The following is a 25451-nucleotide window of genomic DNA, read 5'->3' on the forward strand; positions in this document are numbered from 1 at the left end:
ACACCTTCATTTGCGGCACAGCCATACCTGCGATGCCCTCCATCACCTCCCAGTTTTCTTCTCCTGAACCAGCGAGTCAGTATAACCATATATACGAGACGGGAGACTTTGCCAGCCAAGCTGGCATGAGACCTGGATTTGGTCTCATGAGGTTGTAGCCAGTGAGACCTCCTCTGTACTAGCTGTTTCTGTGCCACCACAACCCCTCTGACCTAGGCCTTCTCTGTTCCTTGTTCTTCCCCAGTTGTGTGACCTTTGTGACACCAAGTGACTCTAGCAGAGAACGTGTCCCTGGGGACGCAGAAATTCACTACACTGTGTGAGTTTGACAACCCCTTGGTCCGTTCATCTTCTAACCGTTTTTGCCTATACAAACCAAAGAGGCAAATGATAAAGCAGATGAGGGGCGATGGTTGGTCTGTCTCTGTCCTTTGGGTCCATACTGTGACTGGGAACTACAGAAGCTCTGCATCCTGCATTTGATGATGAGCAGCTGTTCCTGGAAGGAGTTAGACTCTCACATGCTTCTCGAGCTCAGTTGAATATTTATCACCACTCTGATGGCAGTGCACCTTGCAGTACACAAATACACTACCATTTGTCTTGTTATTTTTATGTTGGTTGCTGCACAGCAATTGGGGTTTCAATATTCAGACCGGAGGTTGAGGAGGGAAGAGGAGTAATCACTCCTGCTGGCACACATTCCCTGAATGACCATGCTGAAGTGATGAATATAAGCTCTTGACATGTTCTTCATGGTAATATTAATAGCGGAGATTACTGCAGATGACAGCAAATTAGATAAGGGAGGGTTCCCCAATGCTTACTGCCTGCCACTGAATTGGTTTTGGCTTTAATATTTCACTTGGTTAAAGAGTGGTGCTTAAAATGTGTACAGTGCCCCATATATTTAACTTTCTCCAAGAAACAGGAAAAGTAGGCTTGGGTTACAGACAGGACACTGACATTCATGTCTGTGTGACAATTGCCTTGGGAAGAATTGCAGGAGTTGCACTGGTTAGGTGTTACCACCTTAGAAAATCATGCGGAGTTCAGAGGCAGAGAGAAGTCACAACTGCTCTTTGGGTTTAAAATTAAAATCTGGTTTGTAAATGTGTATCCCAACAGTGTTCAGCTAAGGGAGGGCAGCCAGAACGGCTTTGCATAAAATTTCAGATATGGGACTTTATGTTGGTGATGGTAGAGCTTGGGGATTTTAAGTTTGTTTTTTCTTGCTTAGTTTGACAGGGAGAAGCAAGGGACAGCTTTTTGTTTCCTGAAGTTGATTAAATGCAAATTTTTGGTGATACAGAAACCAGAGTAGCAACAGAGTTTCATCCTCAAAAGCTAAGTTGATGAAAGACAACTTAGCTTAATGAGAAGGCATGTCCAAATAGAAAACTTAGGAATTCTTTTTTGCATTTGGTCACGTTGGGTGACATTCATGCCATGCTGTGCTGGAACACCAGGAGTGGGCTGGCTGTGATCTCTTGGGCCTCAGTGTCTGGGAAAACTGGTCTGTACAGGTGGGAGAACAGCCACTCACAGGTGCTTTCTCTAGTCAAACCATCTCTCCTAAAACTGTAGAAAACTGCAGCGCTTTGTGGAGCCAGTGTGAAGGTGTCCAGACTGGTTTTAAGTAGACAGGGACAGCAGGGGTTAACAAGGCACTGTTCCTGAGCAAAGGAGCATTAATTTTCTATGTGGTTAACAGCTGTGGCAGGCATTTCCATGTTTGTGTGACTGGTTGGCGTCAGGATCCAGAGCTCGTTTTGTCACTTTTGCATTTGTCCCACAGTCCGCATGTTGTGTCATGCTGTAGGTATAGCCCTGATCTGCAAGTGGAAGGGTAGACTGAATTAGGTCATTATTTATAGGACCCAAGAGTCATACCAGTGCTGCTTTGCTAGAAAATCACAGCTGTTTTTTTCTTGACTGCTATTAATCAGACACAGGCTTGTGTATCCCCTCATCCCTGTTGTAGAATACCCATTAATTTAATGAAAATTTAATTTTAAAACTTGTTCTTATAACATGACCTCGGATACTTAACTGACAACAGCATTAGCTGTACAGCACGCAGCTTATTTGGAGACAGTGAGTCCTTATAGCAGGAAGGGGTGAGCGCAGGGCTGTTCTGGTTTTTGTAGAGACATTGACTGAAGGAAAAAGTTTACAGTGAAGTTAACACCTTTCCTTCCCACCCCCTTTTCCTTCAAACCCGGCCCGCCCCCCCCCGCCCCCCCCCCGATGCTTTGCTTTAGACAAAGGATTTAAATAATTGATCATTGTTTGAATGCAGAAAAGTCAGCGTTCTTTTACCAGGAAAAGGCAGCACACAATCCTGGACCAAAATCAAGAGCATCAATTTGTATATAACTTATACATTATTTCTGTGGCCTGACCCCATTGAGGCACCTGCCATTCTCCTTATTTGATGCACATAAATTGTAGAGAAGGGCTCAGGTAAAACCATATATTGGCTTTCCTTGTGTTTTCCTGTAAAAAATCTGCTCCCATTAAAGCTTGAAAAAGCACCAAAAGTTACAGATATTAGTAAGAAACCCTCCTTTAAATTATTACTGATTTTTGGAGGGATTTTATCATTGCCCTCCGTCAACATCTGGTTGTTACAAATTGCTGTGGTTCAGCATGAGCTCCTGTAGCATCAGAGAAGCGATCATCAGGAGTTGCCTTGGTGCCTGGGGACTGTCGTGGCACATGAAACAGCTACTGTCTCTCATGGTAAATGCAAAACCAGGATGATTTCTGCAAGTTTTGCATAGTTCTTGTTGGACTGATAACTTAGTGAAAATTATAAGGTTGGTAAAAGAGATATCAGTCCCTTCCTTTTGCTGAAGCTTAAAAGGAACCTAACAGAGATTTCAGTGTGTTGAGGGCAGGGAAGTTTATATTTATGACCTAAATTCTTCTGGATTTTTTTTTTTTTGTTAATTGATGAATTATTTATTTCTGTGTACATTTTCCCTGTGTGTTCATTTCCATAAACAATAAATATAAAAAGAATTACAAAGGTTTTTTCTGGGATTTGTAGAGGACTGGTAGACATCTCTGTTACTAAATACTACATGTTTTAGAGAGCTAGCATGACAGCTGAACAGGTGTTTTGCTTCTCTCTCAAGTTCTGCCTGGCATCAGCTGCAGACAGCATGATTCTTTATACAGCAGTTAAAATAGAATGGTAGGATACGCAGTCTTAGTGTAATGCAATCAACCAAGATAACACCAGTATAAATATGATTATCCATTACATGCTCCATAGGTTGGTCCAATATTGACTTAAGCAGATCCATTTATTCTTCACTTTTATTTAACTACAACAAAAATGTATATAAAATGCCTAAAAGTACTTTCTTCTGTCTGCCTGAAAGATCAGTTTTTCTTTGAGGGCGGGAAGAGAATAGCAACAAAGGCTTCTAACAAATGCTTTGGGGCATTTGGGCCTGTTTGATCCTCACCGTAGATCATGGCAATTCAGTGGCTGGTGGGTACATTTGACTGCTTGCCTTGCACCTTTCTCCAGTTCACATGCTCTTTGGCTGTCCCCAGGAACAGCAGTGCAATGCCATGGGACCAGTTTGGCTCTGGGCTGCCATTCAGGATGAAGGTGCTGTGGAAAAAGGACTGAAAAAATTTATTTCTTCCTAGAAACAAATACCAACAGAAAAGATTATAACTCTTCTTCTGTTTTGAGATCATGACACTGAGGATTGAACAAAGGTGGGAAGTAGCTCCTAAATTCTGCAGACATTACAGTCTATGTGTAAATAGATGAACCAGAGAAACCTGTAACCAGTAGTGAAGACTTGGGAATGAGAGCTGCTTGCTGAAGGGCCTGAGCCAGGTATGTGCACTGGGAAGAGAGGGGAGTGTTCAGTGGGATGCAGGGTTGAGTGTAACCCCATGGGCAGCCCACTGCTATGGTTGCTTAAATATGACTGCAAGGTTTGGGTCAGCCATGTGTGAACAAATGTCTTGTGGAATAAGAAGTAGGTGGAAAGCGAGCTGATCTCTCACAGGTTCATCTCCTTGGAGAGGCCAAGACATCTGCCGCTTTAGTAATGGCCCTTTGAAAACCCCATCATGAAAACAGAGCTTGACATTTATGGTGTTTCTTAAAGGTATCTATAATGAAGGAGCAAGAAACAAGAAGTAGCTAATTCCTTCTTTACATTGCTTTTAGGTAGATGATAGTGCCACGTCCTTGCATCGTGGGAGGAACGAGGTGGTCTAGTGTGCCTGCCTTGCTCGCTGTACCAGGTGTTTGCACATTAAGGAAAATGGCATGCTGCTGAGATCACTGCTGCCCATGCTGCTGACCCTGTCCAGCACCAAGGTGACAGTAATGGCAGCCCCTGAAGTGATGTAAGGGCTGGGCTGGCAGTCAGACGAGTCTCACACAGCACCTGCCCTCCAGATGATAACTCCCAGAAGCTGGTATCAAATAAAGTCAGTAGCTGTGGCTTCTGCAAACCAGCCTCAAACTCTTGCACTGCCAAGCCTGTTGGATGTTGGATGATCGTCCAGAGAGAGTATTGTTAAGCGTGGTATGAATTTAAGTCATGTATCATTTATGAGCATGAGCCCCTCTGCAAAGCTTTCTGGTGTTTAACTTCTAGCATTATGAACAGGCTGTATCTGAGGAGCTGAGATGGGTTTTATTGAATGCATTCAATAGCACCTTTTTAATTGCAAGCCAGCTTGTTTTGGTCTTACTTAGGAGAAATTGTGCAAAAGTTGAAATCTGGATTAGAAGAAATAAACGTAAATGCTATCATAATGTATTTTCCCTTGACATTTTCTTTTTCCTCTATTTTTTATTGAGTACTTTTATTTGTCCTGGCTTAGGGACACTGGCTATGTTTGCTACTTCATGTGAATATGATTTCAGACAGCCTTTGGCCTCATGGTATTTTAATGCTCTTCCAGAATCGTTTCAATCCATAAATTTATACTGGGATCTATGAGTTTAAGTCTCATTGGTTTCAGTGACAGATGCATGAGTGCACCTGTGAACTGAATCAGAAATAAGTGGCTTTAGCTATCAGCAGACAGGAGATATCGTCATTTCTCTGACAGCTTGATTTGTTTCTGCAACTCATTCTTCCAAATGAGTGAAAAAAGATTCTGATTATTACGTGCGTATATGCAACATTATAACTAAACATCCTATTCCAGTTAGGACATCACAGGTATGGCTTAAGCTCTAGAAATTTGCTGTTCTGGAAAAAGGAGAACCCGCCTTTGCCACACTTCATAAAGCACTCACTGTGGAGGTTGCTCTGGAGTAGCTGAGAGTAAAGGGATTTCTCAGCCCCATTTGTTTCTCTGTCTCCAGGTGCATGAAATGCTTGATTACAAAACGCCAGGAAAATATGGTTTGTGAAGTCAGCTTGCGAATGGAAAATTCCACCTCTGGACTGGGAGCTGGGTTTCCCAATCAGAGGATGAGTGTTAATCTCACTCCGTCTACCTCAGAGCCTTAAGACTAACAGTAACACATTCACAGCCAGGAATGTGCCTCCTTTCAAGGAGCAGAGGTTGGTATGCCTAGGCTGTACATCTTCTTCATTCAAAATTAGGTTTTATTATGCTGGGTGAATTGCCTTCAACACAAAGGAGTTTCTTTAACATTGCTATTCATTCAAATCCTTACTGTAGTAATAACCAGATTGGCTTGCGTGGCTTTTTAATAATTTTTGACTTTGCACTGGGCTGTGCTCTTCACCAGAAAATAAGCTTTTTGCATAACAATTCTTATAGATGGTCTGTCTTAATTGTGGTAGCTATCCTTTGTCATCAGTGGTTGTGTTGTTTGATCCTTAAAATCCTTTACCTCTGGTTTCTTCCTGGGACTTTTGGATTTGATAATATTGCCAGGAATGCCTGTGGAGAGGAGGTCTCTAGGACTGTGCTCTCATCTTGCTTTGGGACGTTAAACGGGTCTGGCTCCTTACGTCTCCTCTCAGCCAGACACTGAGGGTGACGCTCTCAGTACTGGACTCTTGAATCTGTGTATGTCCCTACGTATTACAAACAACAGTCTGCAGCAGCCTTGTTAGTAAAATCCCTGCAGTCAAAATATTTATGGAGCTCTTCTAATGTACCAAGTAGAGAGGTGCACTCCAAGCCCACCAGGTAAGTAGGTGATAACAATTTGATTGTGATGGAGGGTCCATGAGGATGTTTTGGTGACACTGAGGTTGCAGTAACAGGATTGGCTGTTTGTGAGACTGAGATGGAAGTGAAAGATGGACCAAAGGAAAGAAGAGATGGGAATGCTACAGTGCCAGAGTTTAACAGATGTTAATTTGCTTTACATAAGGTATTCACATCTCCTGCCATGTTGTTTGAGGGTTGGAAGATACCTTGATAGATTAGGTGAATGCTGCCACTTAAAACTACCAATCAAGACCGGGGGTGGTGGGGGAAGGCCTGGGGCTGGCACACCGAACTCACCTGCTTGGTCACTGCAAGCAGCTGAGAAGGGAAACCAAAGGTTGGAGTAAACAATCAAGCTGAATTAGGATTTTGTGTTTTATTTGCACTCACTTGTTCCTTCTCTTAATAGAATCGCTAAAACAACTGTTACCTGAAATATTAAGCTCTAAAGATTTGCTGCCATTGTAAATATTACACTTGAATTGATGGGGTGCACTTCAGAAATCAAGCCACATTCTTAATAGAGGACCAGTGCATATTTTTACTGTTTATAATACTGTATTAGGTGTTTAATTAAAAAGAGGTTCCCAGAGGATTAGCTAGCTTCATGTTGATGGCAGAAGCAGATCTGTTAGCAATTTTTTGGCAGGTAATTGTAATGTGGAACTGGATGGCTTGGACTGAATATTTTATGATAGCAGCTGTAGTTGGAATGAAAAGAAATATAATCACTCTTTTTGCTAGAGGGAAAAAAATCAAACAAGTACACACACCTGTTTGCTTCTGCAGGTTTGCTAGCTTGGTAAATTAGGAAGGAATTAGTGCTGATATTATCCAGATTACTGGGCTGAGTTCCACAGCAGGGAGCACAGAAGCTGGCTGGTGTCTTTCACTGCTCACACTTCTGCAAACACCTGATCTCCCGTGCTCCTCGGGGAGCTGTGTGGATTTGACTTCCATTGTCTGCTCTTAAATTAGATTAAGCTGGATCAGTGGGACAGGATGTAGCCCTGAATGTGAGTGGTAAAGCACAGCTGGAAAAGAAAAGCATCTTCCCCTCCTCAGACAATGTGCTGCCTGTCTGGTCATGATTTTCAAGAATCATCTTGAGATCAGAAGAGGTTTTACCCAATGTAGCCACCATCCACTGATCCCTTTGACATCCCTGTGTCTAAGCAAACTTGGCCCTTATCAATGTTTGTTGATCTTAATACCACGTGTGGCAGCAGGTAGATGGTGTCAGGGAAGATAAGCAACAATTTGGAGAGCAGAGCAGGTGTGGAGCAGGCTCGTTTCTGAGACAGCCTTAGCCCAGACCCCTCGCCACCAAGCTGCTCCTGCACGAGGGCTTCCATGGCAGATCTTTTGCATGGGTTGGGACATGGCACATTCCACATTTGTTTGCTGCTGCTCATGTTGTTCAAAAAGCTGCAAACGAATATATCTTATTGGATCAGATTATTAATCCTGTAAATTCAGCAGCAGTCCTCCACCAGTGGCTAATGCCTGAGGTCTCACATGAGAGCAGAAAAACCTTCTCCAGCTGTGCTGCTGGGAATTTCCTGTATGTTATCGGTCCGCAAAACAAAGTATTTAGTCTAATGACTCTCCCAGGAGCAGACTTGTGTGAGGCATTCACAAATGCGGCATTTACTTAACATGGCTCAATGTAATCACTCAGTGATTACATGGAAATGAGGGAGCTTAAGAGAAAGGTGGGAGAACTAAACCCTGTATTGACAGGTTTGTTAGCTTTAGAGTCTGAATTAACTCAAAAAAATAGGGTTTTTAAAATCTTGTCATTATTTGGTATTAACGGTGCTGTTAGCTGTCCCTGCTCTCAGCATGCCCCTTCACAATGTGTTTGCGTGAAAGCACATGTTTCCTGACCGTGCCCGGCACATGTGCAGCAGCAGGAGCTGCCGAATCAAGGATGCAGTTGCTGAAGCCGCCTGTGAGCCCTGACAGGAGAGTTTAGAGAAGCCCTGAAACATTGTACTCAGCATTTTATAGGCATTAGGCTGAATGAGCTGATATAAGGAGGAGAAAACAGATGGGAGAAAGCATTTATGAAGCAGCTGCCTGTTAACCAATAATTTGGTACATTTCCTTCAGTTCTTTTCATTAAGCCACAATATGTGGATGTCTCATTTTCTGAGAGATGCATCGAATGTTCAAAAGACTTGGCTATAATTACGCAAATGCTGAAAGAGCAGAGACATGCACTGTGTCAGGAATAGTTCTCTCTCTCTGTGCTTTGGAGTACAACAGCCCAATACAGCACCCTTCTTCTACACCCATCTCTTCTTCCCGAATTCTTTTTAACGATTAACTGGGTAATGAGAGGAACTGATGATTCACAGTGAATGTTGTTTAAATCTGAGAGCTCCTTGTGGAGCATTTCGTTTTAGGTCTCGGACCCGTTGGTGGCAGCTCAGTATGGTAACCCAAAATTTATCAATGTATAGAACAAAACTTGCTTGATTGTCCATGATCTCTATTATGGGAGAGAATTTGATCTTTCCTTCTGATAGTAGCCAGATACGGTCACATCTTCTTTGCACTAATCTGAGACCCCTTACACCTGCAGTTAAAAATATAGGACTGAATTTTTGTAAGAACTCAAAATAATAACACTTATTTTCCTGACTTTGTTAATGATGTTATGTTAATGACTCAAACTTTCCCTGTTTTCTGCCCACTTTAAGTACCTCACCAAAATGTGAGCCAGCTCTGCCAGGGATCTGTGCCACAGGATTAGCTGGGAGAGGCCACATTGTGCAGAGCGTGTCCCTCCCAGAGCAGGAAGGTGAGCCTGTCTTGGCTGTGCTTGCCTGGCCCAGGTGCAGGGAGGGAGGTGCTGTGAAGTTCCAGCTCTCATTCCTGGTCCTCTAAATCCACCTGTAGGTTGTCTGACTTGCACTGGTCTCAGATAGCAGAAGGGAACATCATTCCCAGTGTTTGCGGTTAATATAAACAGTTCCCTTAGTGACATGCGTACCAGAGAGATAGAGTGCTGAATGAGAAGAGGTGCTTTGAGTACACTGTTAAATAGGCAAGAAATAGTGGATTCCAGACAGAAAGGGCTTTTGTATAACAAGACATAATATACCATCTTTCAATAGGCAGTAATGGTAAGCAAGCCCCTCTGTTAATGTTTGAGGTTTCTGTGGTGTGAATAAAGGCCTCAGTTACCAAGTCTGACTGCAGGAAGCTTGCGTGGTCTTTCAGTTGAGGTAAAACCAAAACTGAATCTTTGCAAGCAGAGTAGGTGCTACCTGATGCCGAGACCTGCCAGACACCCTGGCTTTTCAGATGCCTTGAGATCAAATGGAAAGAAAAACCCAAATTTTTGTAACCTGCACCCACTTGTTCTCACAGCAAAATTTCCAGAGTGTTTTATTCCTTCTCTGTTTTTTGGTTTTGGAATCAAAGGGAGAAATAGTCAACCGCTGGCAACTGTCAGAGCTTCATTAAGTTGGGTACAGTCCCATGGAGCTCTGACAACTTCTACCAGTTAAGCAGTACATTGAGGATCCCCTTAACCTTCTAGCACAGAGACTGATTTCTAATATCTTTAAAGCTTTCAGAAATAATTATGTCATTAACTTTCTTGTGAGCTTCAAATGGGGTTCTGTGCGACACAGTAGTGCAGGGGTGTGCAGAATGTCAGTTTATCAGTGTCCATCTCACCAGACAGGCTGCTTCATCTTCTAATGCCAAGCTCCTGACTTGCCTTGTTGATGACTCAGATTAATCATTAGCTTCTTATTAGTCTTGGTCATTAACCTCATTAGTTTTTAGAGATCATTAGGGAGTCTGAGACTACCTGAGGATACAGTAACCTCTTGTGGCAGCCAAGTCCCACGTTTGTGTTGTGCCCAGAGAAGCTAGGGTGCCTCCAACTCAAGAAAGCTCTGTTCTCCAGTGAACAGCGCAGTGGCTTTTACCACTTGGGTTGTCTTTGCTCCCCAAACACATGTCATTTAAGTTCTTCTGTTCGTGCTAGCAGCCCACCCTGTTCCACTGTCTTGTTGTACCTTACTCTCCTGAGCTGGAAGCAGGACCTGCACCCTCATCACAGGCAGCATTTCTGCACTAAGAGCAGTGGAAGGTTTGCGTGTGCGAAAGGCTCCGGATCCCGAGGAACGCAATTGCCATTGATCAGGCTGAAACGAAGATGTGTGCTTTGCATTTAGCTTTTCATGCCGGTATTGTTATCTGCCAAATTCAGTAACTCTGCAGTGCAGCTCAGGGTCCTTTAAAAATTCAAATGAGATTGACTGAAAACCAAAACCTAAGTACAGATGAGTGTTATTTACCTCCAGTACTCCCTATAATTCTTAGTCTGGAGGTAAAGCAGAAGCAGTAGTTTTTCCCACCTCCTCTGGATAATGGTCTTCTGTGTTAAAACTTAGCTTGGTTGTTTGTCCACATGCCCCTGAGGAAAGGCAGGATCCACCTGCACAAGGGCTAGGGCCAGCACAGAGGAGGAGCTAGTAGCAAGGCAGGAACTGGCACTCAGGAGAGGTGAGATTGCTGTTTTTCTGATGGCCACACAAACCTGCAACAGGTTAAAAAACTAACTGCTCAGGCTGTGTGCTGCAGGGGCTGTTCCGAACAGAGGTTTGCTTTTGGCCACAACTTTTGTGCCATGTGTTTGTTACACAAAGTCTCTAATATTTTCTGATGCTGCAGCTCTTCTTTCTATCGAGATACTTGTAGGAAGTTTATCCTCTGGCTACTGCTCATATATTACCTGTTTTCATGGCACCTGTAGGAGTTTAACTGTCCTTGAGGCTCTTCTCCTGTTTTCCCCACCAGCAGATCAAATTGGCTGGACTGAGCTAGAATGTGCAGAAGTTGTTACAGAGAGATGACGGAGAGGCACGCAGAGAAGGGTATCTCCTGGAAGACTCATTTCTAGAGAAAATCAGGACAGTTTTCCTTTTTCTTTCTGGTCATTTGCAATGTCTAAAGACTGAGAAGGTGGATATTTCCAAGGCAGGAACGTGAGGCCAAAGAATAGGGGCTGAGCCTTGACAGACCAAGTTTCCCCATCTCACCTGTCATGTTGTAGGGAAACACTGCAGCTGAACAGCATGACCTGGGAGCTGGTCGGACTGGTGATGGAGGAAACCTACACTGTGCTAATATGAAAAAGAAAATCTTCCCCTTTTTTAGTAATATCATCCATATATCTAATGGACCTTAGGCAAAGTGGAGTCATGTCCACCGTTTGCAGCCTGATCTATCCCAGTGCATTTAAAGGTATCTCAGCCAGTGATGTGGTGCCTGCACAGTAAAGAGCTTTTCTGTTTCCTTCTGTACACTGTGCTCCAGTCTCATGTTACTAGAAAAGGACTGATTGTGCAGAATCTGGCACAATGGATACATAAGTGGATTAACAGAGACAGCACATTGTAAAATCAATATTTTTTCCTTCCTGTTACTGGAGACAGAAATAAGCAAAATTCAAACAGGGACAAAATACTGTAGCTACAAAACTGGCGCAGGACTTACCAAGATACCTTAAATATTTCTGCTGTGATTACAAGTATAGTGTGATTACTCCTCAATGCTTGCATCACGTAGCTTTATTGTATTCATTTGTCAGGATATTTACAATTTGTTTCAATCACCATATTTTGTAAGGTTGGGGGGGAAATTCATAAGTTATATTTGAGAATATAAACTTTAAGACACTTAAGGTCAAAATTTTAATAGCTCCAAATGCTGCTGACAGGACTCAGGCATTGTTGGCTTCAGCAGAAACTAAGTGCTCCCTGCTCCTGAAGCTTGAGTGCCCCTAGTGCTAGAGTTGCTTTTTAACCATTAATTAAAACATTCTGTTAAAATGCTAAAATCATAATATACATTCTGCAGTTGGTATAATTAATTATCACATTTATCTAACTGAAATTGTGGCTTCATGAGAGTAAAAAAGTTTTATTACCAGCTTGATGTTATGCCTTTACATCACAGCCTTATTGACTGGATACAGGAGGTTACTATCAAATCCAGTTATATGTAAGCTAGTTACATGCCTCAAGTATTAGTGCCTGCCACTGCGTTTCTATAATGAAAGATACATATTCTTTAGAAACTAAGACAGACGTATGCAGTCAATACTGGGACTGGTTTGTAGCTTTATTTTTTTAAATACATACGCTAATGTTAAGCAAACTATGTTTCTTTTAATTTTGTAATATTTTTATCAAGGTATGTTAGTCCTGAATTAATTAGTCCTGAAGTAGTCCTGAATAGATAAACAAAGGAGAAAATGTCGATTGTCCTTTCTTAAAAGGGCTGGGTTTTTTCTTTTGTCTTTTGAACAGGACTTTCCAATGCTATTCAAAGGCATTCATTCTAAAAGAAGAGAAATTTCTAATAGACAGTTGTAATTCAGTGCCAGAGCTGCCTGTAACAAGAGAATCATCATAAATAGAGTAGCCAACAATAAAACATCTCTGTAGTGTCATTTTATTGTTGTGGAATAAAATAGAGAAAGGTGTTCCATACGTAAGGCATCAACATAGCCACGCTAGAAGGCAATTTGGGAAAATCTCAGTCTCTAACTGCTGTTTAAGAGCAAACCTCTTCCTGTTAAAAGAAATAAGAGTGCTAATAAGCATTAAGAAAACAAGTGTGATGAAAATTAGGCTGACCAAGGGAAAAAGAAACTATTATTAACAGGAGCATCTCTGAGTTTTTACTGAATTTATTTATCAGGTCTGGCAAATACCCACTTCCTATCAGGATTATCTTGTCAGGAAGGGGGTTGGTGGAGGGATGCTGTACGCTCCCACCCCAAACAGTTCCTCACTTGGTTCAGAGGGGCCATACGGGATCATAGGTATTGCAAGCAGCATCAGCAACAAGGGGTCTGTTGTCTCCTTTTAAATACTTTTCTCCACCGAGGTTTTAGAGAGAGAAGCATGAATTATTGCACAAAACATAGAAAGGCGTCCTGCAGGGAAGGAAATCTTTAGCTCCCACTGTGTTAGCTCTTTCTGTGCTACACTGAGCACAGAGTTGGAATGTAATGTGGTAATTTTAATAGAAAGCCAGGTAAGAGCAAGAAGGTAGCAGTCACACTATCAAGGGCTTACATGCCACATTGGCCCTAACCTGAACAAAAATGAATCCCCAACAGCTTGGTTGACACAAAGGTCCTGCTCTTCTTACTCCAACTGCTGTACCTATTAGGATTAAGTGCAATATTGTTCTGCAGAACCCATTTTTCCTCTAAACTTTCAGTATGTAAAGCAGCAAAAGCACCCTCGGCAAACACCTGTATTTTCTCTTCCCTTCCTACTTCTGCACGGGGGGATGCACGTCCCCTGCCAGCTCCTCACGGAAGAGACCCTGGTCCAAAGCTGGCAAAGTGTTTGAAGCATCCTGTTAACATCCTTCGGCCCAACAAACAGGGGTGGAAGAAGGCAGGACCAATTTCTTCTGCTCAGGTCAAAGAAAAGCCAGGGCACAAGCTAGGCCTTAAGGCAAGTCTGCAGGAGCGCTACAAGTGTTACTGCAGGGGCTTTGTAGGTAAGCTCGAAGAGACCTAAATGACCACATATAGCTTTCCATATGGGATATTTCCATAAGAAAGCCAGAACATAGAAAACTAGTGATGTGTATGCATGGATTATATAAATCTTCTGGGCATTTCTGCCCAATAATATCAGCGTAATCATTAAAATTACAGCTTAATTATCCACTTGGGCACAGGTACAAAATAATAATCCTACCTCACTTGTCAAAACTGAGATGAAGGCTGATGGCAGCCATGTGATTCTCTCTGCCCCAGCCACGAATTTCATTAACTCTGTCAATGTGACAACTGCCAAGTCCTGCTATTGAAAGAAACTCCATGGCAAATTTGCTAAATTTCTTGGTTTGTGCTGCTATTCAGCTGTCTTATAATGCAAGGATATTTTAATGAATCCCAGGAGCCAAAGACCTCTTACTATAAAGACTATTCCATAACTTTTCAACCTCATACAATATATAGAAATTAGTCATTCTGTTCTTGAAAGGAGTAGAGAATGCATTGAGTTCACATCCCCAGTGATGCATGGTTCAGTGCTCATCATGATATGATCATTTATCTGTGACAATACTGGAGGCAGTTTTAAAATTCAGCACCTCTGCCATTTCTGAGATGAGCATCACATGTTGCTGGGAGAACTGTCACCTGCTGGGTACCAAGTAATTTGTTACATCTTTTTATAATTCTTAATATCAGTTAAGCCCTTTTTCTAGCTTACTTCTTTAATCACTATATAATCTTCACATAGGATCTCAGCAATAACACATACATATATGGCTCTTATTAATTTGAAAGGAGTTACATCTGCATAGCAGTGGAGATTAGGAAGATTAGATGCCTTAATTATATTCTGTGTTTTCATTATTTTTGTACTGATAGTGATGGACAGGAAAAACTCAGCTTGCTTTCTAAGATAACATCCCAATCTTTGGTATTTGTTAATATTTTTTTAATGAAAGATTGTAGACCTGGTTAAGACTGCAAGCATCAGAATGAGGAGAAGGAAGGAGAGGTGTTTGATATCACAGCCTCTGCACTACAGAAACAGGCATCTGGGCTGGCTGCGGACCTTGGTGTGTTTTTGTATCCTCTATCACTTTAGCTGTCAAGCCAAAGAGGCATGGATAAGGAAGCAGGATTATTTCTTAGATGCTAACCACCTTGGCAGAAGGTATCAGAGGGTAGTTAGAGGAGTGCAAACATGCTGATGATTGTCCCTCTATGATTCCCCCTGATACTGGCAGCTTCTCTCTGAGGGGGGAGACTGAAGTGATCAATGCCACACAGCCTACCCTTTCCAGAGCTTGATTCCCCATCTCCCACACCAGTGGCTGTATCTTGAAAGTCTGCTGTAGCCTGCTGAGCTTGAGTTCTAGATGAGCTCAAGAAATTAGTATTTTTAGCCAGCAGTTATGATAACACCACTCTGACTAATGAAAATTAAAATTAGCAATTTGACATGCTACATGCACTCCCAGAAATGACTGAGCAGTATTAACAAATGCTAACAAATATTAGCAAATAATATGTGTATGACTGTTATTGTGATCCACTCTAACAGCCATGGCAGGCTTTCAGGGGATGGGTTTGAGAATTTCAAATATCGAAATTGATCTGAATCTTTCATTGATCTCTTGGTGGCTTTGGCACTTTACATCTGTTATCTATGCATACCTTTATTTAGCCTGTTTTTGCAGCTTTGAAAACATGTTGTTGGGTTTGCCGGGCATGACCAATTCCTCTTCTACCTTTAAAGAATTTATTGGACTGCAGTGTATTCCTTTATTTCAGGGAGATTATTGCTAGTACCCTTTTTGAATTACATGTACAAGGCTAATGGATCATTTCAGATAAATGTAGACTGTAAATGGAGTAGCACTGCTGACTGTCTTCTCAGCAAGCACACAGCTGTGGACAATGAGTTACTACTCTCTCTTAAGATGAACCGAGCAAGTTTTCGCTTGGCTTTAGCCCATAAGGCCCCAGTAGGATACCAGTAGGATAAGGGCAGGCTCACAGCAAGTAAAGCAAAACAAATCAATATAACTCTGGAAATTGGACTTCTTCAGAAAGAATGAATTTATTATCCTTGAAATAATTATTTTGATAGATTCCCTGTGGTCTGCTGAAGATGTGTTTGGGCTTGCATTCATGCAGCTGAATCAAGTAGGTATCCATCAGCCCTGGTTAAACACGTCTTCTGTAGTTGTCTTTCCAGGTGCCAAAGCTGTACTTTTAATAAGGTTAATTATTAAGGAGCTTTTGATGTGTTCATGCTTCTCCTGGGCTGAGCAATGAAATGCCCATAACATTTAACATAGTAGCTTGACATTTAAATGTCAGTTAAAAGCCTTTTCTTGAGCTGGTACCATTTCCAGGGGGACATGTGTTTCATTATTGGGATGGCCTCACAAATAGCTAGATAATGTGACTGTGATTTCAGGTCCTTGCCACAGTTTGTTCTGCAAAGAGAGAATTTAAAATTAATTATTCCCAGGACCTACATAACTTAGGAGTTGGTAATGACTGGTGCAGCAGCTGCTGTGTGCACAGGCAGGTGGGGACAGGCACTGGAAAGGTTTAACCGACTGTGCTGGAGAACCACAGTGCTTTTATGAAATATGGCCAGGAATACTTGTGAAAATTACATTTATTTGCTAAACAATTAAATTGCTATTGAGCAAAAATCTGCTTGGAAATAATAAAGGACCACAGCAGCTTATCCTGTGACCACAGCATAAACGTCCTTAGTGACCACAGTCCATACATGTCCTGTACATTAGTGGCCGTGTTTTATCTTTTGAAGGTTGTTCCTGAGGCAAATGCAGGGCAGAAGGGAAAGGGTAAAGCAGGGGCGTCTCTGCAGGCTGCCAACCGACACGGACTGGCTTGCAGAGCTGCTCTAAGCTCTGTGCTTGAACATAGGAGGCTGCTTTGTGATGGGTCTTTCAGCAAGGCTTGAGACATCCTTTGCCCTGTGGTCTCCCGTTGGGAAGTACCACCTGGGCAGCTCTAAGCAGTTGTCTGCCACGCAGAGAGGCAATGTTCCTTACTTCTCTTTCTCTTGTGATGCAATAAAATGGTTCCGTTTCTACTGCAGGGGAACAGCAATAGAGCCAAGAGCAAAATTTGCCCTTCTTGTCTTCCATGCAGCAGCATTCTCTTTAATTTTTAATGATTACAAATTACCTGATTCATGAGGCTTTGGAATAATCAATAATGTATGCACATTTGGCGGGGGACAAGTTATGTTATCTGTCTTTTTCAAATCTGAAATTATTATGTTAGATCTGGTACTGACAGTTTGAAATCCTTTATAAATTAATTCAATTGCTTTGTAACATCTAAAAAGAATGGGCTGTACTTGATCAAAACTGTTCCTTTCTGAGGTAATAAATAAAGTAATAATATGATTGTTAATTTCATTGTCTGAGGTCTTGAATCAAACTTAGAAAAAAATGAACATAGGTTTGAACTGTTTCTAACAGTTGTTTTATCTCAAGTTCCCTTTCTGTAGGAGAACAGCTGGGTTGCATTGAGAAGCAGCCTGATATAAACTGCGAGCTAAGGCAGACAAACCAAAGAAATTAAGCTGGAACCTTCCAAAAACTACTTTGATTGAAGTTTACTTTGAGTGAACTGCTTTGATGGTATCAGCTTGTCCTGTATCAGGTTGTGCACTTTGGGAGAGACTGTGCCTCTGTTCCTGTGCTGGAGTACTGTGCTGCTGGGCCATTTTTGTTTGTATGTTGAGGGTTACAGCCAGTTGATCAGGGATTGTTTCTTACTGTTTCTTACCGCACCAAGCAGAGTTCATTGTGAATTAATTAATGTTAAAAGTACATTTCTAAGTGTTGTTTCCTTCTGCTTGCTGAACGGGATCCTCAAGAGAATAGAGGGCTCCTTAGAGTTTTGGTCTGTCCGTCCATAAATGCCTGCTAGCACATGACTAGGAATTCTCACCCTGATTCAGAAATACCTTTAAAAAAGCCCCAATTTATTTGTGTCTTCCATGGGCAAATATCTGTTCTTGTTTAAACAAGTTTCTGTAAGGAAATCTGTGCCAAGTCATTGGGACATGCTGGCAAGTTAGAGGTGTTTGTGCTCCAGGGACCGAGGAGATGCCCCATTCATTTTTGCAGCACAAGCACACTGTGCTATACTCCCTGCTTATGTAGTCTTCCAGATAAATCCAAACAAGTCAAAGTAATTAGGAAATAAGAATGATCTATTTGAAACCACAACCATTTGAGATTTCAAAATACATACCTTGCCTTGCTCATACTGTTATTCCGTCTTTTTTATTACCTCCTCTACTGAGTTAGCATGGCAAGGATGTGATGGCAAAGCATGAAACCGTTGAGTTCTTTTAAAGATATACCAATTATTAACTTTCCTCTGTTTACCAAGGAAATACATCCTCTGGTTTATTTTTTGGGTTTTGGAGGGGCTTGTTGTTTTTCGTTCCATTAAGCTTTTTCAGTGTTGTGTCCACATAGAACTTGCTGCTTTATATTGGATCCTAAGTCATGGTTGGATCTTAAGAACGCTCTCAGAACATGAATGGGATCTCTCCTTTCATTTGCAAATATTTCCTTGTATAGGACAGTGTTAACTTAATACTGAACCAAGATCTATTGAATAAAATTGCCCTAAGACTTAAGCTGTTAGCATGGGAAGGAAAGTAAGGCAATGGGCAATCTGAATGTTTGAGCTCAAGTCTGGAAGGTAAGAGCTTGAATTTCTCTTTATGATTTATTTATTTATTGTTTAGTCCATCTGTGCAGTAATTTTTTAACACTGGCACAGTTGTTATTCAATGTGATCAATATTCACCCTGTTCTCGGTGACAGTGCAATGTCTTGCTAAACTTTCTTTTCCCATATTATATTTTCAGTACTTTCCATAAGCACTCTTAAAATATAATTGTTCGCTCTAGTGACATCTATGCTAAACAGAAATGCAAATCACTGCACAAGTCAGTGCAAATGGCTGGAGAGCTGGGCTGAGTGGAACCTCGTGAAATTCAACAAGAGAAAGTGTAAGGTCCTGTACCTGGGGAGGAACAACCCCATGCAGCAGTACAGGTTAGGGGTGACCTGCTGGAAAGAGGCTCTGTTGAGGAGGACCCAGGAGCGCTGGTGGGCAGCAGGTTGGCCATGAGCCAGCTCTGTGCCCTTGTGGCCAGGAAGGCCAGTGGTATCCTGGGGTGCATTAGAAGTAACGTGGCCAGCAGATCAAGAGAGGTTATCCTGCCCCTCTGCTCTGCCCTAGTGAGACCACACCTGGAGTACTGTGTCCAGTTCTGGGCTCCCCAGTTCAGGAAAGACAGGGAACTACTGGAGAGAGTCCAGTGGAGAGCGATAAAGATGATGAGGGGACTGGACCATCTCTCTTATGAGGAAAGGCCGAGAGACGTGGGTTTGTTTATCCTGGAGAAGAGAAGCCTGAGGGAGGATCTTCTCAATGCTTATAAGTATCTGAAGGGAAGATGCCAAGAGGATGGGGCCAGACTCTTTTCAGTGGTGCCCAATGACAGGACAAGGGGCAATGGGCACAAATGGGAACACAGGAAGTTCCACCTGAATATGAGGAAAAACTTGCTTACCTTGAGGGTGAGAGAGCATTGGAAGAGGCTGCCCAGAGAGGTTGTGGAGTCTCTTTCTCATTTAAAACCCATCTGAATGCATTCCTGTGCCCCCTGCTCTAGGTGTACCTGCTCAAGCATTGGGGTTGGATGGGATGATCTCCAGAGGTCCCTTCCAACCCCTACCATTCTGTGATTCTGTGATCACGATCTTAAAAGCAATTCAGAGTAACACTGAATGCTGTATACTTTTTAATCATCATCTTGTTACTTTTACCATTAACAACAATAATTAGTACCATTACCAGCAACTGTGTGGTTTTAATTTGGCAATATCTGCTGCTGTGAGGGAAGGGGTCAGGGTGCAATATTTCTAAGTACAGGAATGACTGTATGAAAAGAGAACGATGAGGTTTTAGCATTCAAAGTAATTTTGTGTTCAGATAAAATTGAGAAATTCTGTAAAATGGTTAGATTTATAAAATGCAGAGCAGGCCTGTGGGCAGAGAAAGCAGCTGTACTGTGGAAGATGGGTATGAATCTGTTTCTGCTTGATTTGCCCCAGGATTTGCCCCATTGTCGCCCAGATCCTGGCTGAGGGCCCAGGTCAGCCATCAAGCCGGGGAGCAGTACCTTAAAGGAGCAGACATAGTAATGTTGATCCAGGAGTTAATCCAGCTGTATTCCAGTTCACAGGAGTAAAACAAGGAGCAAGAAAGCATTTTGAAGTATTAATGGAGTTCAGAGATATGCACAGAATTTGCACCTCTGGGCCATGACTAAATTCACCTTGGTTCTGAGCCTGTCCCTCCTCACAAAATAGCTGCTTTTTCGTATTTCTCTACTGAAGCCTGAGGTTTGATCTCTTACACTGAATTTAGCTCAAAAGCAGTCAAAATACCAGGTTCAAAAGTAGATGCTGTCAAAAACAAGACTTTTGCCTGTCTGACTTCTGTCTCTACCCATCACTTGCATGTGCAGAGGGAGGTCTGTGCTAAACTTTTTCCAGTTCACCTCTAAAACATAGGTGGATTTTTAATTGCCGCCGCCTTGTTATTTCATTTTATTCCTGGTTCCCCATGCTGTTCATTACTAATTTCCAAAGACTGGGGGTAGCTATACTAATTCATTCTGCATAATTAGTCTTGCATCAAGTAACAATGTAGAAGTTCTGAGCTGTGACTGGGCAAGTGAGGCAGGTGCTCTCGGTGAAGCTCCCTGGAAGAAAGAGGCAGCTCCACGCAAGTCTCCATCCCACCTCCCATGGGCACCAATTTTAGTAGGAGATGAATCATATGCTTTTCCTCTCCTTTGAGTAGAAAGAGCTTGGATGACTCACAGACACTAGCAAAGTGCTTAAATGCTAGATACCCTGGTTAAGCTTATCCCTGAAAAGTCCTTCAGAAACAGATATTTTCAGAGACCAACTTGGTTGGCTTATTTTGGAGAAGAACCGAGGGGGAGTATTGCTCGCTGCAGGTGTCTGTATTAGGGCATCGCTGCACTATCCGCACCAGGCCTGGCCCTCAGCCATGTGTAGCATGAGGTTGTGGTTGTGCTCCACAGCATAAGCTATCAGCCCTGGGTTACAACGGCCTCATGCCTGAACCTAGTACTGACCCAGTTAAGCACAACCCTAGCAGCTGAAACATAAAATCCCTTTCTAGTCCTAAGGAAGGCTTACAAGTGCCTCTTGGATTACATGGGGTGGGTAGAAAGACTTGTGTGTTGCTGCAGTATGGGATTGTTTTCTTTACCTTCAGCCCCAACTTGTAAACTCTACTTCAGGAGGGAGCAGAAACCATTTTGTTTGTTTAATTGCCTATTAAATATATTAATTAAGGGGATTCGAGGCTGTGGATGCCACGTAGGTACTGGAAGGCCATTTCAGTAATGCATTTAAACATGTTTCAGTCTCACTGATGTTGCAGGTGCGAAATGTGTCCAAGTGCTTTGCTGAGCAGAGGCAGTGGGAGACGGCAGTTACCACTGTGGGGCTGGGACAGTGGGGCAGGCTGTGTTGGTTCCCTTGGGTGCCTTGCAGCTGTTACGGAATTAGCTGGCTGTGAAAGGATGTCTCCATTCCCAGGCTGTGTTTGCATCATGGCATTTGTCCTGGATGTCTTAAACTTGCTGAAACCCCAAAAATCTCCCAGGCACATCCATTCTTATTGCTTATGTCCCTTTAGGTGTAGTAATATTCTGCTAAAACTGCCTGTTCTTTGTATGATTTCCACTCTGGTGCTTCTCATTACAATAAATTCCTTTCTCTTACAAATATAGTTAAGATAATTAGTCCTTTTTCAGCCCACACTTACCTTAAAGATTTTAGTTAAGAGCTTTGAAGAGGCATTTCAAATTCCAAAGCAATCGGAGTATTCAACAATGCTGCTGTTGAGAGATGCCCGAGCCCTCCTGGACCTATTGTAGGCTCCTCAGCTCACTGAGAAGGACTCTGAGCCAAGCTTCTCAGCTTCTTCCCAGGCCTGAAATAAAACTTCACCACAGATGAACTAGTTTATTTCCAAATAGCTGTGCAGCTTGATAAGTAAACTGATATTTGCCATGGAAGGTTACACACTCTGTGCTTCTCTACTTACTTTTCCTCCATTTGGCTTTCGAATAGTCATCATTCTGCTTGATTAGCTCCCAGCTGATGGAAAAGGCAGAAAACTGCTTCTAACAGAAACACAGCGGTCTGTGTCTGGGAGGGGGTTGTTGGAAGTGAATTTAATATATAATAAATGAATTTAGGAAATGGAACACCTGATTTGCATATCACTGTAAAGATGGTCCCCTTGCAGCTTTGCAAAGACGCTCACCAAGGTGTTATTGACTAACGGCACTTTGGGAGAGCTGGCTGAGGATTTCCTGTTCAAGCAGTTTTCATAAGAGAAGATGCAGTTTCCAGAAAATAAAATAACTTCCCAGAGGTTCATTTTTATTATGAAAATAAAAATGACATGCTTTACTGTCATTTTGCCTAAATATTAACACTTTTGCCAAAATATTTGCTTTTAATATTGTATTGGTATTAGCTGGAACTCCTGTGCATGGAGCCCATTTATTGCTGTGCTTGGGCCCACTAAAACGTAAGCTTAGCTGCTTGGAGGCTGATATATTTCTCAGCTCTAGGTTGCTTTCTGGCCAGTGCCTGTAATTTGTTCTAGAGAAGGGCCCGAGGCAGGGCTGGGACCCGTGGGAGGGCAGGAGCAGCGGGGCCCTGGAGATTTTGACGCTGACTCCGACTGCACTCTTATCCAGTGTGCAAGCATGGCCAGGAATTTGCACTCTCAGGCAGGTGGAAAATCAGCAGGACTGGGCTCAGAGCTAGCCTAATCAGATATTTAAACTCTTCCAATGACTGACGTTACTAATATTTTCTTTTGCTCAAAGCAATACCTTTGGAGGATGTACTCACTACAGCACAAAAACTGTTGCACCAGATTAGCAGCATCATTTCAAGAGAAAACAGGCTTGGGAAGGGATGTCTTTTCTGGAGGGGGTGGCAAAAGCTGCACGAAAGCAATCTGCAGTCTCTCAGGAAAATGAAGTTAATTCATTTCAGCTTGTAAAAAAAAAAAATTGAATTCCAATTCCCAAGATATTTTGCTTATTTTATCCTGGCCACTGTACTCTCTCTGCCTCTACACTGCCACTCAGGATTTGCTGTCTGTAATCTCTCTGTCAAACCAATCACATTGATTTACACCTCTGCTGCTCCCATCCAGTTTATCTCCCTTGTGACCAAGGAGGCGGTTCTCTTCAGATGTGACTTTTTTATTTTTGGAATTTATCTTGGAACTCTGACTGTGGTACAGTGCATGCTCACTGCCTCTCCGAAGGAAAAGCATGCTAGGTCTGCAGCTACACACTGCTCTGAGAGGAGCAGCACTTTCCTCTCCCTGCCCTGGGAACCCAGGTAGCATGCAAAGCACAATTAGGGACTTCATGACTGCTGTGAAACTCTGTTTCCACTAAATTAGTAGAGCTTAAGAGGGCAGAAGATGAAGAAGAAAGCATTTTTCTTATCATGGCAGATCAATTCAAGATGTTGTTTCCAACTTCATAATGCTCTAGATGCTATTTCTAATGAAAAGATTTTAATCTCTGTGGCAGGCTAAATGTACCTGATAGACTATATATGCTGTCTCCAGCTTGTGTAGATAAAATAATTTTACTGTTACCATTAATAATTCTCTCTGTTTCCACTAAAAGCTCTTCTGCATTATTCATGGGAATAGAAATACAGACCCAGACGCAGCACAAGTTGCTATGAAATGGAGCAGATGTGGCATGTGGGAGCTGAGCTCCATGGCTCTACGGGGATGGCTTTCAGTGTCCCAAGGGAGCAAGTGCTTCTCTCAAGGGATGCTGTCTCGGAGGACCTGGCTCTCACGTCCAGGGGGACAGGGAACGTTGAAGCAGGGGTTATCCTTTACCACTCCAAGCTATACAGATGCCACCCTTTTGTGGAGTCAGCTGAGCTGGCAGCAGAGATGGACAAGGCACAGCTCAGGCAAAATGCACCTAGTAATGCTCAAAAAGGCTCCTGACACCTCAAAATACTTCCATGTGACCCAGGCGCTACTAATTTTTTTGTTACTTTCCCATCTGAAAAGCACAGAACAATTGGTGAGGTTTCCAAGTTAAAAGGATCCTGTTTCTTGCATTTCACTATGAAAATGGAGAGATTTAGTCAAGTCTGAAAATGCACTTGGTAAAATCATAGAAAAATATACCTGGAAGGGAAGGGGAGAGCCCTGCCCCCAGGCTTAGGCACATACCTCTGTCGGGAGGTATGGGGTTATCTGGCTGTGGCTTTAGGTAGTTAAAACCCTTCACAAACCTGCAATCAAGTCTCTCTGAGAAGGGCTGTAAGGATTTAGAAGTTTGAGTCTTCCTGACAAACTCTGGGACTTGGGTCTTAGTTCCTGTATGCTTTATGCCTTTAGAAAATCAGACGTAAGGACCCGTAAAATGCCCTGGTTTTGCTTCAGCTTCTCTGTGATTAGGAGAGCACCCAGTGCAAGTCAAGTGACAGGGCTCTGGAGGGATGTGGGGTTTCCTTTACCCCAGGAGGTTCAGCGGTGGAACAGGTCCCACATCTCCAGAGCAGTGAGGGCTCCAGTGCTCCTCCACTGCCCCGGGCAGGCTCCTTGTGCTGCCAGGCACTGCAGGGCAAGGGGCAGCAATGGGATGCAGAATATTTACACGTTGCCCTAAAATCTACCTCTGAAGAAGTTATTATATTTTAAAAGAGAAATTTTTAAAAGGTTAAGGAGAACAAACCAGAAAACTCAAAACAGCACCAGGGCTGGGGCTACGTGCAAGTGTGTGCATTGGATACATCATGACACAGACCATGACTGGTGACTGAACGCAATATTCATCTGGCTTACTCAGGGCACGGGTCTGCTGTCCTCTGTGTGCTACATCAGAATAGACTGGGCTAAAACCTCCGAAAGGATAGGAGGTAAAGCGCAATGCTTTTTTCCTGCCTTCCTTTTGGAAAGTTATTTTTCTGATTTTTCCTCCTTTTTTTTTTTTTAATGTGCTAGTACACATTTCTCTGTGTGTCCATGTGTTTAAATGGAGAGAGCTGCAAATCATGCCTTAGGCTGTGCTGTTTCCAAAAGAAATTACAAAGAATAAAAAAAAGTCCAAAAGGAAAGACCTAAATGAAAACCATAAAATTAAAGGGGAGGGGGAAAACTGGATAAAAAGAGAAACATATACTAACTAATTATTGGAAAGCCTCTGAATTTCAAAAAGGACAGTCTTTGATGGAAGAAAAAAAGTGGTGTTTGATATTGTTTGATTCACTGCTGTTCCAAATTGCTAATAAGCATGCAGTAGTAGGGCAGCGCTCGACATAACTTTCCTACGCTTTCATTCCCTACTTTCTCTGTCAAGCTGTTTTGTCTGAATAAGTCTGTTTAGCTCAAGAGCTGTCTACCTCCTTGTTACTGTCTGCAGTGCCTTACTAGACCTTCTCCCCATAATGATCACTTCGCAACTAATGTCATCATGTAGTTTTAGCTCTGTTGCTATTTCCTGATCTAAAGCAATGATCATTTTCTGTGCATAAGGAAATTTGCTGTCCATTTCATTGATGCTGGACCATTT

At 42.5% G+C, this 25451-nt stretch overlaps 2 protein-coding genes across 3 annotated transcripts in view; one reads left to right on the plus strand and one right to left on the minus strand.

The window, feature by feature from the left end:
* KCNMB1 (potassium calcium-activated channel subfamily M regulatory beta subunit 1) overlaps nt 1–1294 on the minus strand; it is a 189168-nt gene extending 187874 nt beyond the window's left edge. The window contains exon 1 of the mRNA XM_075102190.1: nt 1283–1294. The gene's annotated coding sequence lies outside the window, so the exon portion shown is untranslated. The remainder of the gene's footprint in view (nt 1–1282) is intronic.
* The window catches only part of KCNIP1 (potassium voltage-gated channel interacting protein 1), a 299356-nt gene that overhangs the window by 49430 nt on the left and 224475 nt on the right, over nt 1–25451 (plus strand). The window lies entirely within an intron of this gene.

Source organism: Phalacrocorax aristotelis, chromosome 8, assembly GCF_949628215.1.
Source record: "Phalacrocorax aristotelis chromosome 8, bGulAri2.1, whole genome shotgun sequence".
In the NCBI taxonomy this organism is placed as follows: domain Eukaryota; kingdom Metazoa; phylum Chordata; class Aves; order Suliformes; family Phalacrocoracidae; genus Phalacrocorax; species Phalacrocorax aristotelis.